We start from the raw sequence: 14,085 nt of genomic DNA on the forward strand, positions 1-14,085 counted from the left end.
TACTTTTTTCAGCTTTTAAAATTCAAAGATTGAATAAACCCTATGTCCTGAAAAAATATTTCCCCCACCTACCACCCTTTTCTGTAGAACCAGAACTTCAGTAAAGGTCTGTTTCTTACTCAGGTGAAGGCCCTAATTACCATAGTCCCTAAACTGAATCCCTTCATTTACTAAATAAACCCAGATAGGGTCCCACACTTGAAGACACTAGACAAAACAATGGGTTAATCCTTCAAATTTGGCAGTGATTTTTAAAGACAATCCACAGGCCTGCAAATACTAGCTACAATATAAACTTCTACTGCCCACAAATTCAAAGACTAGCAAGCCATTCACCCAAACTACTCCAAGACATGCTTTCTCCCTATTCTACCTTGTATGTTGATTTCTTGAGGTTGCCAGGCTAATATGTCATGCAATGGATTTGCAAGAGACAATTTGTTTCCTTGTCAGTCCAGATTCTGATCCAGTTAAAATATAAAGACACAAAACTTTTGGCCACCAACAGAGCAATAGTTGATTTAGGCAAGAATCATCAGTGGAAGCTACAACCAATGCATCACAGATCCCACTGTTGAACAGGATCAAAACTATGTACATATATATTGCATATTAATTACAAAAGAAAAGGTGGTTTCTTTATTTTGGCAAAATTATACTAATCAAGTTAACATAACCTTGAATGGAACAAGCTGACATTATGTGCCTTCTGATGTAGTATCCCTGATAAAGATATAAAACCTAAGTCTAATCATGAGAAAACCATGAGACCACCCAAGCTCAGAGGGCATTCATAAAAATACTGAACTGTACTCTTCAATAATGTGAGTGTCATAAAAGCCAAAGATTTGCTGAGGAACTGTTCCAGACTAAAGGGGGCAAAAGAAACAAACACAACGTGAATCTAGGATTAGAACATGGATCAGGAAAAACAATTTTTATAAAGGAGATTTCTGGAGCAGTTGGTAAAATTTGAATATGGACTGTGTATTAGGTAACAGCATTAAGTTAATGCTAAATCCCTTGAATTTTGTAACTGTATTGTGATTACCGAGGAGAACGTCTTTGTTCTAGGTATGCATATACTGAAGTACTTAGGAGTGATGGTTCATTAACTTACAAATGGTTATGAAAAAACAATTACATTCATATGCACATATTTATTAAGAGAGAAATTATAGGTGCAAAATGTTCACAATTATTGAATCTAGATGAAACATATAAAGGTGTTCATTACCTTATTCTTGAACTTTCTGTACTTCAAAATTTTTCAAAATAAAATCTAAATTATAAGTTGAAGGCACATAAAAAATAAAAAGTAAATCTAAAAATTATGTACAACAGTCACATTAAGGACCCTAATATCAGCTTTATCACTAGTAATATTAGATTAGAGAACATGAAGAGTAAAAGAAAAGAAAATCTGCCTCCTACGCCTTCCTGAAGTGATTTACCAGAGACAGAGCAGCTAGAGAAGTCTAGGCATTTCTCAGACTCCCTCAGCATCTCCTCCCTCACTGAGAAACATTTGCTTCTCTATTGAGTTTAACCACACATAACATATACTGTTTTTTGTTATTGTTAATTATACTGTCACTTGAAACATATAGACAATAGTTTTTATTCCTAGAGTTCCTGTTTTTGAAAAGTCTGTTCATTCTTTATGTTTTTGGTATACTCATATAATTTCATACTTTATTATATCGTATTATGTAAAACATTTTTATACATAGTTTCTCGGCATCCTGTATCTGCCAATGCTAATACTGTCCGTCTTTTGGTACTTACATGTTTTGTGTGCTGTTTCTGTTGAGAAGCATTCACAATGACCGCTTGAAAACCTTGTTTGGCATTTCTTTTTTTCTTTTCTTTTCTGAAGTCATACTTACTTTCATCTTTCAGAGTCCTATTCTGAGCCAATTCTGAGCAAATTTTAAAATTGTTGTCAGCCAGATGATTCCCTCTACAGGGCTAATCTCACACTTTTCAGTTATTTTGGCTCTGAGCAGGTGTCTCAGACTCAGCTTTTCCTCGGTTTGCTTTTTTGAAAATTGATATCCCCTTGACTCTGATGCTATAGGAATCTGGCTGGCTTTAAGGAAATTCTCACTGCCTGTTGGCCCAGACAGTGTCTCTGCCACTCTGGTTTAGTAACTCTCACTCAGTCTCTCCAGCCATTGCTCCAAACCTCTGGAGCATTGACTTCATTCCACACTGGTCCAGCTTCCAAGTATTCCCAGCTCAGCTCCTGGCCATAAATATCCAGGCTCTGTCCCCTAGAAAATCTAGGCTTGTTTTATCACTGTCATTTTTAAGCGATTGCTGACTTTGGTGATGTTCCCTCAAAGTGGTACATCTCCTTGTCTGTTACCTAGATTCAGCCCATCTTTACTTTGTTCTCCTCTTTGTGAGAGTCCTGTGTGCCCTAGGTTGTAAGAGTGTTCCTTTCAGAATGTTTCTGAATATCTTCTGACAGAATGTTGATGCCTAGGGGTGACATTTTTTTCCTCAGTGCACATTTCCAAGTGGATGACCTGGAAGCATGTTCTGCTGCTGGTAGAGTTGTTCTAGTTCTTTTTCCATAAATGGGTGAGGTTTAAAAGCTTCCAGCCTCATGCAGGAGGTTAGTTTTAGCCTTCCTTCTCATGTGAGGAGGTTCTGTCTTCTCTCCCCTATCCCACGGCTGGGTAATGTTTATCAGCTGTCAATAAACAGCTGATAAAATTCTGCTCTGTACATCTGTGTCTCTTTTTCTGTAAATGGACAAGAGCCAAGTAAATATCCATATTAAAAAAAAAAAGCTGATAAACAGCTATCCTTTTGCCTTAAGTTTTCCCTAAGTTCTGACACCTAAGGATATCTTTTTTTTTTTCTTAGAATTTCACTTATACACATATTCAGTGTGTTGGTTGCATGGAGTAGGGAGAAGAAATAGGTTCCATGGTTCGTTTTATTCCAAGTCCCCATTTTCCAGGTTGTTCTCATGATACCTCCTCCTTTACTGCCATCAATTGGCTTGACAGAGGGAACATCCCTGATGTTCCAGTAGCTAAGACTCCATGCTCCCAATGCAGGAGGCCTGGGTTCAATTCCTAATCAGGGAACTAGATCCCACATGCACCAATTAAGAGTTCACATGCTGCACATAAACCCAGAGCAGCCAAAGAAATAAACTGGGGAGAGGGAGCTAAGATGGTGGAGGAATAGGATGAGGAGACCAATTTCTCCCCTACAAATTCATCAAAAGAACATTTGAACGCTGAGCAAACTCCACAAAACAGCTTCTGATCGCTAGCAGAGGACATCAGGCACTCAGAAAAGCAGCCCATTGTCTTTGAAAGGAGGTAGGACAAAATATAAATGATAAAAAGAGAGACAAAAGAGTTAGGGACAGAGATCCGTCCCAGGAAGGGAGTCTTAATAGAGGAAGTTTCCAAACACCAGGAAACCCTCTCGCAGGCGGGTCTGGGGGAAGTTTTCAAACCTCGGAGGGCAACCTAACCAGAAGGAAAAATAAATAAAACCCGCAGATTACATGCCTAAAAGCAACTCCCAGCAGAAAAGTACCCCAGATGCTCGCATCCACCACCAGCAAGTGGGGGCAGAACAGAGAGGAGTGGGCAGCATTGCTTAGGGTAAGGACCGGGCCTGAAAGCCCTGAGGGCAATCAGAGGGAGCTAATGTGAGATAGCAACTTAAACTGTGGGATAGCAAGAGAGAGAAAGAATTAACCTGAGAAAAGCCCTAATCTAAGGCACAGCCTGCCCGTTCGCAGAACAAAGGACTGAGCAATACCAGAGAAGAGCTAGCTGGCTGTGGACTGGCCCATCCCCCGCCGGAGGCAGGAGGCAGGGGGAGGCGGGTGCCAGCCAGAGCCAGAAAGGGGCAAACTCAGCCCCAGAGATGGCATTCCCTACCAAACTGCAAACAGGCTTCCAGTTTCTAACCAAAGACTTCCTGAGATTCTGGATGGTTGACATCTGCCGGGAGGGTCACAGCCAGAGATCAGCTCCCAGAAGAGTCACAAGGCACACAGGACCAGCATGCCCGGAAACAGGCTGGGACGGGGAGGGGAGAAGTCGCACTGCACCTGAAGGGAGTGCACTCATCAAGCTCCTGGTTGCCTGCGCTGCTCCGACCAGGATGGCACAAAACGCAGGCCCAACCGAGTCTGCACCCTTGTGGAGTACCCGAGACCCTGAACCTGAGTGGCTTAGGCCTGGGAAGTGCACGCAACTCAGGGCCTGCTCCCTGTAGAGCAGCCTGGAGCCTGAGCAGTATAGACAGGGAAAGCACACACGCCGCAAGCGGGGGCAAACCCAGTGTGGTCAGAACACTGAAAGTGCTCCCCACACACGCCAGGGATATCTGTCTGCAGCGCCCCTCCCTCCCCGCAGCACGACTGAACAAGCTAACCTAAACAAGAGACCACCTCCGCCCACTTGTGTCATGGCAGAAACTAGACACTGAAGAGACCTGTAAACAGAAGCCAAATAAACTAAGGGAACCGCTTTAGAACTGACAGGTGCAACAGATTAAAATCCCTATAGATAACACCGACTACACTGGAAGGGGCCTATAGATATTGAGAAATATAAGCTGGGAAATGGAACTATCTGAAACTGAACTGAACCCACACTGCCCGCAACAGCTCCAGAGAAATTCCTAGATATATTTTTACCATTATTATTTTTTTAAGTAAAAATAAAAAATTTTTTTCTTTTTTTTTAAGTCCTCTATTACTCCTTAATTTTCATTTTTATAACACACTATAACCTTGCAAAAAAAAAAAAAAAGGACCCTATTTTTAAAGCGAACTTCATATGTATTTCTTATTTTTTGGTGTTTTTTTTTAATATTGTATTTTTAAGAGTCTAACCTCTACTCTAGATTTTTAATCTGTTTTTCAGTATTTGATATCAATTTTGGACATTTAAGAATCCAATCTTCAGTACCCATTTTTACTTAGGAGTGTGATTACTGGTTTGATTACTCTCTCTCCCTTTTGACTCTCCTTTTTCTCCCCCAGATCACCTCTATTTCCTCCCTCCCCCTTCTCTTCTCAATCCAATTCCGTGAATCTATGTGGGTGTTCTGGACTGTGGAGAACACTTAGGGAACAGAGTACTTCCTAGATCTGTCTCTATCCTCTTGAGTCCCCCTTTTTCTCCTCCTGATCACCTCTATCTCCTTCCTCCCTCTCCTCTTCTTCATGTAACTCTGTGAACCTCTCTGGGTGTCCCTCACTGTGGAGAATCTTTTCACCATTAACCTAGAAGTTTTATTATCAGTGCTGTATGGATGGAGATGTCTTGAGGTTACTGGAAGTATAAGACTGAAATCCAGAGGCAGGAGGCTTAAGCCCAAAACCTGAGAACACCAGAGAACTCCTGACTATAAGGAACATTAATTAATAAGAGATCATCCAAAAGCCTCCATACCTACATTGAAACCAACCATCACTCAAGAGCATATAAGATCCAGAGCAAGACATACCAGGCAAATTCTCCAGCAACGCAGGAACATAGCCCTGAGCCACACCAAATCCATAGACCCATCTAAAAACTCACTACTGGGCACTCCATTGCACTGGAGAGAGAAGAAATCCAGCTCCACCAACCAGAACACTGATGCAAGCTTCCCTAACCGGGGAACATTGACAGCTAATCATCCAACCCCACCCACTGGGAGAAACCACCACAATAAAAAGGAACCACAGACCACCAGAATACAGAAAGGCCACCCCAAACACAGCAATCTAAATAAGATGAAAAGGCAGAGAAATACCCAGCAGGCAAAGGAACATGAAAAATGCCCACCAAGCCAAACAAAAGAGGAGGAGATAGGGAATCTACCTGAAAAAGAATTTATAATAATGATAATAAAAATGATCCAAAATCTTGAAAACAAAATGGAGTTACAGAAAAATAGCCTGGAGACAAGGATTAAGAAGATGCAAGAAATATTTAGCAAGGACCTAGAAGAAATAAAAAAGAGTCAATTAAAAATGAATAATGCAATAAGTGAGATCAAAAACACTCTGGAGGGAACCAGCAGTAGAATAATGGAGGCAGAAGATAGGATAAGTGAGGTAGAAGATAAAATGGTGGAAATAAATGAAGCAGAGAGGAAAAAAGAAAAAAGGATCAAAAGAAATGAGGACAACCTCAGGGACCTCTGGGACAATGTGAAATGCCCCAACATTCAAATCATAGGAGTCCCAGAAGAAGAAGACAAAAAGAAAGGCCATGAGAAAATACTCGAGGAGATAACAGCTGAAAACTTCCCCAAAATGGGGGAGGAACTAGCCACCCAAGTCCAAGAAACCCAGAGAGTCCCAAACAGGATAAACCCAAGGCAAAACACCCCAAGACACATATTAATCAAATTAACAAAGATCAAACACAAAGAACAAATGTTAAAAGCATCAAGGGAGAAACAACAAATAACACACAAGGGGATTCCCATAAGGATAACAGCTCATTTTTTCATAGAAACTCTTCAGGCCACAAGGGAATGGCAGGACATACTTAAAGTAATGAAAGAGAATAACCTACAACCCAGATTACTGTACCCAGCAAGGATCTCATTCAGATATGAAGGAGAATTCAAAAGCTTTACAGATGAGCAAAAGCTGAGAGAATTCAGCACCACCAAACCAGCTGTTCAACAAATGCTAAAGGATCTTCTCTAGATAGGAAACACAGAAAAGTTGTATAATCGTGAACACAAAACAGCAAAATAAATAGCAAAGCGACCATACTTATCAATAATTACCTTAAATGTAAACTGGTTGAATGCCCCAACCAAAAGACAAAGACTGGCTGAATGCATACAAAAGCAAGACCCCTATATATGCTGTCTACAAGAGACCCACCTCAAAACAAGGGACACATACAGACTGAAAGCGAAGGGCTGGGAAAAAATATTTGATGCAAACGGAGACCAAAAGAAAGCAGGAGTCGCAATACTCATATCTGATAAAATAGACTTTAAAATAAAGGCTGTGAAAAGAGACAAAGAAGGACACTACATAATGATCAAAGGATCAATCCAAGAAGAAGATATAACAATTATAAATATATATGCACCCAACATAGGAGCACCACAACATGTAAGGCAAATGCTAACAAGTATGAAAGGGGAAATTAGCAATAACACAAAATAGTGGGAGACTTTAATACCCTACTCACACCTATGGATAGATCAACTAAACAGAAAATTAACAAGGAAACACAAACTCTAAATGACACAGTGGACCAGTTACACCTAATTGATATCTATAGGATATTTCACCCTAAAACAATCAATTTCACTTTTTTCTCAAGTGCACACGGAACCTTCTCCAGGATAGATCACATTTGGGCCATAAATCTAGCCTTGATAAATTCAAAAAAATCGACATCATTCCAGTTATCTTTTCTGACCACAATGCAGTAAGATTAAATCTCAATTACAGGGGGAAAAAAAAAAAAACTATTAAAAATTCAAACATATAGAGGCTAAATAACACGCTTCTGAATAACCAACAAATCATAGAAGAAATCAAAAAAGAAATCAAAATATGCATAGTAACAAATGAAAATGAAAACACAGCAACCCAAAACCTATGGGACACTGTAAAAGCAGCACTAAGGGGAAGGTTCATAGCATTACAGGCTTACCTCAAGAAACAAGAAAAAAGTCAAATAAATAATCTAACTTTACACCTAAATCAACTAGAGAAGGAAGAAATGAAGAACCCCAAGGTTAGTAGAAGAAAGAAATCTTAAAAATAGGACAGGAATAAATGCAAAAAAAAAAAAAAAAAAAAAAAGAGGCCATAGCAAAAATCAACAAAGCTAAAAGCTGTTTTTTTGAAAAGATAAATAAAATTGACAAACCGTTAGCCAGACTCATCCAAAAACAAAGGGAGAAGAACCAAATCAACAAAATTAGAAATGAAAATGGAGAGATCACAACAGACAACACTGAAATACAAAGGATCATAAGAGACTACTACCAGCAGCTCTATGCCAATAAAATGGACAACTTGGAAGAAATGGACAAATTCTTAGAAAAGTATAACTTTCCAAAACTGAACCAGGAAGAAATAGAAGATCTTAACAGACCCATCACAAGCAAGGAAATCGAAACTGTAATCAGAAATCTTCCAGCAAACAAAAGCCCAGGACCAGATGGCTTCACAGCTGAATTCGACCAAAAATTTAGAGAAGAGCAAGTACCCATCTTACTCAAACTCTTCCAGAAAATTGCAGAAGAAGGTAAACTTCCAAACTCATTCTATGAGGCCACCATCACCCTAATACCAAAATCAGACAGAGATGCCACAAAAAAAAGAAAACTACAGGCCAATATCACTGATGAACATTGATGCAAAAATCTTTAACAAAATTCTAGAAAACAGAATCCAACAACATATAAAAAGATCATACATCATGACCAAGTGTGCTTTATCCCAGGAATGCAAGGATTCTTTAATATCCACAAATCAATTAATGTAATACACCACATTAACTAATAGAAAGATAAAAACCATATGATTATCTCAATAGATGCAGAGAAAGCCTTTGACAAAATTCAACATCCACTTACGATAAAAACTCTCCAGAAAGCAGGAATAGAAGGAACATACCTCAACAAAAAAAAGCTATATATGACAAACCCACAGCAAACATTATCCTCAATGGTGAAAAATTGAAAGCATTTCCCCTAAAGTCAGGAACAAGACAAGGATGCCCACTCTCACCACTACTATTCAACATAGTTTTGAAAGTCTTGGCCACAGCAATCAGAGCAGAAAAAGAAATAAAAGGAATCCAGATAGGAAAAGAAGAAGTGAAACTCTCACTGTTTGCAGATGACATGATCCTCTACATAGAAAACCCTAAAGACTCTACGAGAAAATTACTAGAACTAATCAATGAATATAGTAAAGTTGCAGGATATAAAATTAACACACAGGAATCCCTTGCATTCCTATACACTAACAATGAGATAACTGAAAGAGAAATTAAGGAAACAATACCATTCACCATTGCAACAAAAAGAATAAAATACTTAGGAGTATATCTACCTAAAGAAACAAAAGACCTATATATAGAAAACTATAAAACACTGATGAAAGAAATCAAAGAGGACACAAACAGATGGAGAAATATACCGTGTTCATGGATTGGAAGAATCAATATTGTGAAAATGAGAATACTATGCAAAGCAATCTATAGATTCAATGTAATCCCTATCAAGCTACCAATGGTATTCTTCACAGAACTAGAACAAATAATTTCACAATTTGTATGGAAATACAAGAAACCTCGAATAGCCAAAGCAATCTTGAGAAAGAAGAATGGAACTGGAAGAATCAACCTGCCTGACTTCAGGCTCTACTACAAAGCCACAGTCATCAAGACAGTATGGTACTGGCACAAAGACAGAAATATAGATCAATGGAACAGAATAGAAAGCCCAGAGGTAAATCCATGTACCTATGGACACCTTATCTTTGACAAAGGAGGCAAGGATATACAATGGAAAAAAGACAACCTCTTTAGCAAGTGGTGCTGGGAAAACTGGTCAACCACTTGTAAAAGAATGAAACTAGAACACTTTCTAACACCATACACAAAAATAAACTCAAAATGGATTAAAGATCTAAATGTAAGACCAGAAACTATAAAACTCCTAGAGGAGAACATAGGCAAAACACTCTCTGACATAAATCACAGCAAGATCCTCTATGACCCACCTCCCAAATATTGGAAATAAAAGCAAAAATAAACAAATGGGACCTAATTAAACTTAAAAGCTTTCACATAAAAAAGGAAATTATAAGCAAGGTGAAAAGACAGCCTTCAGAATGGGAGAAAATAATAGCAAACAAAGCAACAGACAAAGGATTAATCTCAAAAATATACAAGCAACTCCTGCAGCTCAATTCCAGAAAAATAAATGACCCAATCAAAAAATGAGCCAAAGATCTAAACAGACATTTCCCCAAAGAAGACATACAGATGTCTAACAAACACATGAAAAGATGCTCAACATCACTCATTATCAGAGAAATGCAAATCAAAACCACAGTGAGGTACCATTACACGCCAGTCAGGATGGCTGCTATCCAAAAGTCTACAAGCAATAAATGCTGGAGAGGGTGTGGGGAAAAGGGAAGCCTCTTACACTGTTGGTGGGAATGCAAACTAGTACAACCACTATGGAGAACAGTGTGGAGATTCCTTAAAAAAATGGAAATAGAACTGCCATATGACCCAGCAATTCCACTCCTGGGCACATACACTGAGGAAACCAGAAGTGAAAGAGACACATGGACCCCAGTGTTCATTGCAGCACGGTTTATAATAGCCAGGACGTGGAAGCAACCTAGATGCCCATCAGCAGACGAATGGGTAAGGAAGCTATGGTACATATACACAATGGAATATTACTCAGCCATTAAAAAGAATACATTTGAATCCGTTCTAATGAGATGGATAAAACTGGAGCCCATTATACAGAGTGAAGTCAGCTAGAAAGATAAACACCAATACAGTATACTAACGCATATATATGAAATTTAGAAAGATGGTAATGATAACCGTATATGCAAGACAGAAAAAGAGACACAGATGTATAGAATAGAATTTTGGACTCTATGGGAGAAGCAGGTTGGGATGATCTGAGAGAATAGCACTGAAACATGAATATTATCAAGTGTGAAACAGATCGCCAGTCCAGGTTGGATGCATGAGACAAGTGCTCAGGGCTGGTTCACTGGGATGACCCAGAGGGATGGAGTGGGGAGGAAGGTAGGAGGGGGGATCGGGATGGGGAATACATGTAAATCCATGGCTGATTCATGTCAGTGTATGGCAAAAACCACTACAATATTGTAAAGTAATTAGCCTCCAACTAATAAAAATAAAGGGAAAAAAAGAAAATAGTCTCCTAACTTGTCAAAAAAAAGAAATAAATTGGCTTGACAGTTTGGTAGGATTTACTTTACTCTCAAGCCAATGAGTAGGATTAAGCAAGTTAGAAACATCTATAACCCTGGGTAAGACGGTCAGTTTGGAGCTGGGTCACATTCACTCAGTACAGGTCAGCGATGAGAAAAGATATTTTCTAACATACTTGATTAAAGTTAGATACAAGATGGTAGTGTGGTAATATTATAGACTGCAACATATGTTTCAATTTTAGATTAAATTTTGTTTGAATGTGTTTAAAAATCACTCAAAATAATATAAATCATTTATTATAAAAATATAATATTTCTTTACTTTGGACAAAAGAAGCATTTATCTGGACACCTGAAAGCCATCTCCAGAGAGACTTTGCCTATTATCTTCATTTTCTCTCCATTATATAATGCAGTTTAATTGTCTCATACCATATATCAGTATCTGAGGTTGTCAAGTTTATTTGATTACTTATATTGTCTCCTGCATCAAATTTAATTTCCATATAAAAAACCTTGTGTGTCTTATTAACCACTATATTTCCAGTGTCTAAAACAGTATGTGACACACATCAGATACTCAATATTAATTGAATACGTCCCAGCCACAGTTCAGAATTTTTCCAATTAAACTTGTCCCAATAACTGGTGCATGCCTTCAAAAAGAAAAGATCATACATATTAATACCTTGTTCAGAAGTATCAGTTCAATTCAGTCACTCAGTCATGTTTGACTCTTTGCGACCCCATGGACTGCAGAAACCAGGCCCCCCTGTCCATCACCAACTCCCAGAGTTTACTAAAACTCATGCCCACTGAGTCAGTAATGCCATCCAACCATCTCATCCTCAGCCATCCCCTTTTCCTCCTGCCCTCAATCTTTCCCAGCATCAGGGTCTTTTCAAATGAGTCAGCTCTTCTCATCAGGTGACCAAAGTATTGGAGTTTCAGCTCCAACATCAGTCCTTCCGATGAATATTCAGGGCTGATTTCCTTTAGGATGGTCTGGTTGGATCTCCTTGCAGTCCAAGGGACTCTCAACAGGCTTCTCCAACACAACAGTTCAAAAGCAGCAATTCTTCATCAGTCAGCTTTCTTTATAGTCCAACTCTCAAATCCATACATGACTAATGAAAAAACCATATCCTTGATTAGATGGACCTTGTTGGCAAAGTAATGTCTCTGCTTTTTAATATGCTGTCTAGGTTGGTCATAATTTTTCTTCTGAGGAGTAAGCATCTTTTAATTTCATGAGTGCAGTGACCATCTGCAGTGATTTTGGCGTCCAAAAAAATACAGTCAGCCACTGTTTCTACTGTTTCTCCATCTATTTGCCATGAAGTGAAGGGACTGCATGCCATGATCTTCATTTTTAGAATGTTGAGTTTTAAATCAGCATTTTCACTCTCCTCTTTCACTTTCATCGAGAGGCTCTTCAGTGCTTCTTCACTTTCTGCCATACGGGTGGTGTCATCTGCATATCTGAGGTTATTGATATTTCTCCTGGCAATCTTGATTCCAGCTTGTGCTTCATCCAGCCGAGCAGTTCTCGTGATGTACTTTGCATATAAGTTAAATAAGCAGGGTGACAATATATAGCCATGACGTACTCCATTTCCTATTTGGAACCAGTCTGTTCTTCCATGTCCAGTTCTAGCTGTTGCTTCCTGACCTGCATACAAGTTTCTCAAGAGGCAGGGCAAGTGGACTGGTATTCCCATCTCTTTCAGAATTTTCCACAGTTTATTGTGATCCACACAGTCAAAGGCTTTGGCATAGTCAATAAAGCGGAAATAGATGTTTTTCTGGAACTCTCTTGCTGTTTCGATGATCCAGTGGATGTTGGCAATTTGATCTCTGGATGATCTGCCTTTTCTAAAACCAATTTGAACATCTGGAAGTTCACGGTTCATGTATTGCTAAAGCCTGGCTTGGAGAATGTTGAGCATTACTTTACTAATGTGTGAGATGAGTGCAATTGTGTGGTACTTTGAGCATTCTTTGGCATTGCCTTCTTTGGCGTTGGAATGAAAACTGACCTTTTCCATTCCTGTGGCCCACTGCTGACTTTTCCAAATTTGCTAGCATATTGAGTGCAACCCTTTCACAGCACCATCTTTTAGAACTTGAAATAGCTCAACTGGAATTCCATCACCTCCACTAGCTTTGTTCACAGTGATGCTTCCTAAAGGCCCACTTGACTTCACATTCCAGGATGTCTGGCTCTAGGTGAGTGATCATACCATCTTGATTATCCAAGTTGTGAAGATCTTTTCTGTACAGTTCTCTGTATTCTTGCCAGCTTTTCTTAATATCTTCTGCTTCTATTAGGTCCATACCATTTCTGTCCTTTATTGAGCCCATCTTTCCATGAAATGTTCCCTTGATATCTCTAATTTTCTTGAAGAGATATCTAGTCTTTCCCATTCTATTATTTTCCTCTATTTCTTTGCACTGATCACTGAGGAAGGCTTTCTTATCTCTCCTTGCTATTCTTTGGAACTCTGCATTCAAATGGGTATATCTCTCCTTTTCTCCTTTGTTTTTTGCTTCTCTTCTTTTCTTAACTATTTGTATGGCCTCCTCAGACAGCCATTTTGCTTTATTGCATTTCCTTTCCTTGGGGATGGTCTTGATCCTTGTCTCCTGTACAATGTCACGAACCTCTGTCCACAGTGCATCAGGCACTTTGTCTGTCAGGTCTAGCCCCTTAAATCTATTTCTCGCTTCCTCTGTATAGTCATAGGGGAGGGGATTTAATTTAGGTCATACCTGAAAGATCTAGTGGTTTTCCCTACTTTCTTCAATTTAAGTCTGAATTTGGCAATAAGGAGTTCATAATCTGAGCCACACTCAGCTCCCAGTCTTATTTTTGCCGACTGTATAGAACTTCTCCATCTTTGGCAACAAAGAATATAATCAATCTGATTTTGATGTTTGCTATCTGGTGATGTCCATGTGTAGAGTCTTCTCTTGTGTTGTTGGAAGAGGGTGTTTGCTATGACCAGTGCGTTCCCTTTGCAAAACTCTATTAGCCTTTGCACTGCTTCATTCTGTACTCCAAGGACATATTTGCCTGTTACTACAGGTGTTTCTTGACTTCCTACTTTTGCATTCCAGTCTCCTAT

General features: G+C 39.1%; 1 long non-coding RNA gene across 1 annotated transcript in view; it reads right to left on the reverse strand.

The window, feature by feature from the left end:
* LOC122680571 overlaps nucleotides 1-13,859 on the reverse strand; it is a 31,021-nt gene extending 17,162 nt beyond the window's left edge. The window contains exons 1-2 of the long non-coding RNA XR_006336722.1: nucleotides 13,756-13,859; nucleotides 9,745-9,748 (exon numbers count right to left, since the gene is read on the reverse strand). This is a non-coding gene — a long non-coding RNA (uncharacterized LOC122680571). The remainder of the gene's footprint in view (nucleotides 1-9,744; nucleotides 9,749-13,755) is intronic.
* Nucleotides 13,860-14,085: the final 226 nt, after the last annotated feature.

The sequence above is a fragment of the Cervus elaphus genome, chromosome 22 (assembly GCF_910594005.1).
Source record: "Cervus elaphus chromosome 22, mCerEla1.1, whole genome shotgun sequence".
NCBI lineage: Eukaryota > Metazoa > Chordata > Mammalia > Artiodactyla > Cervidae > Cervus > Cervus elaphus.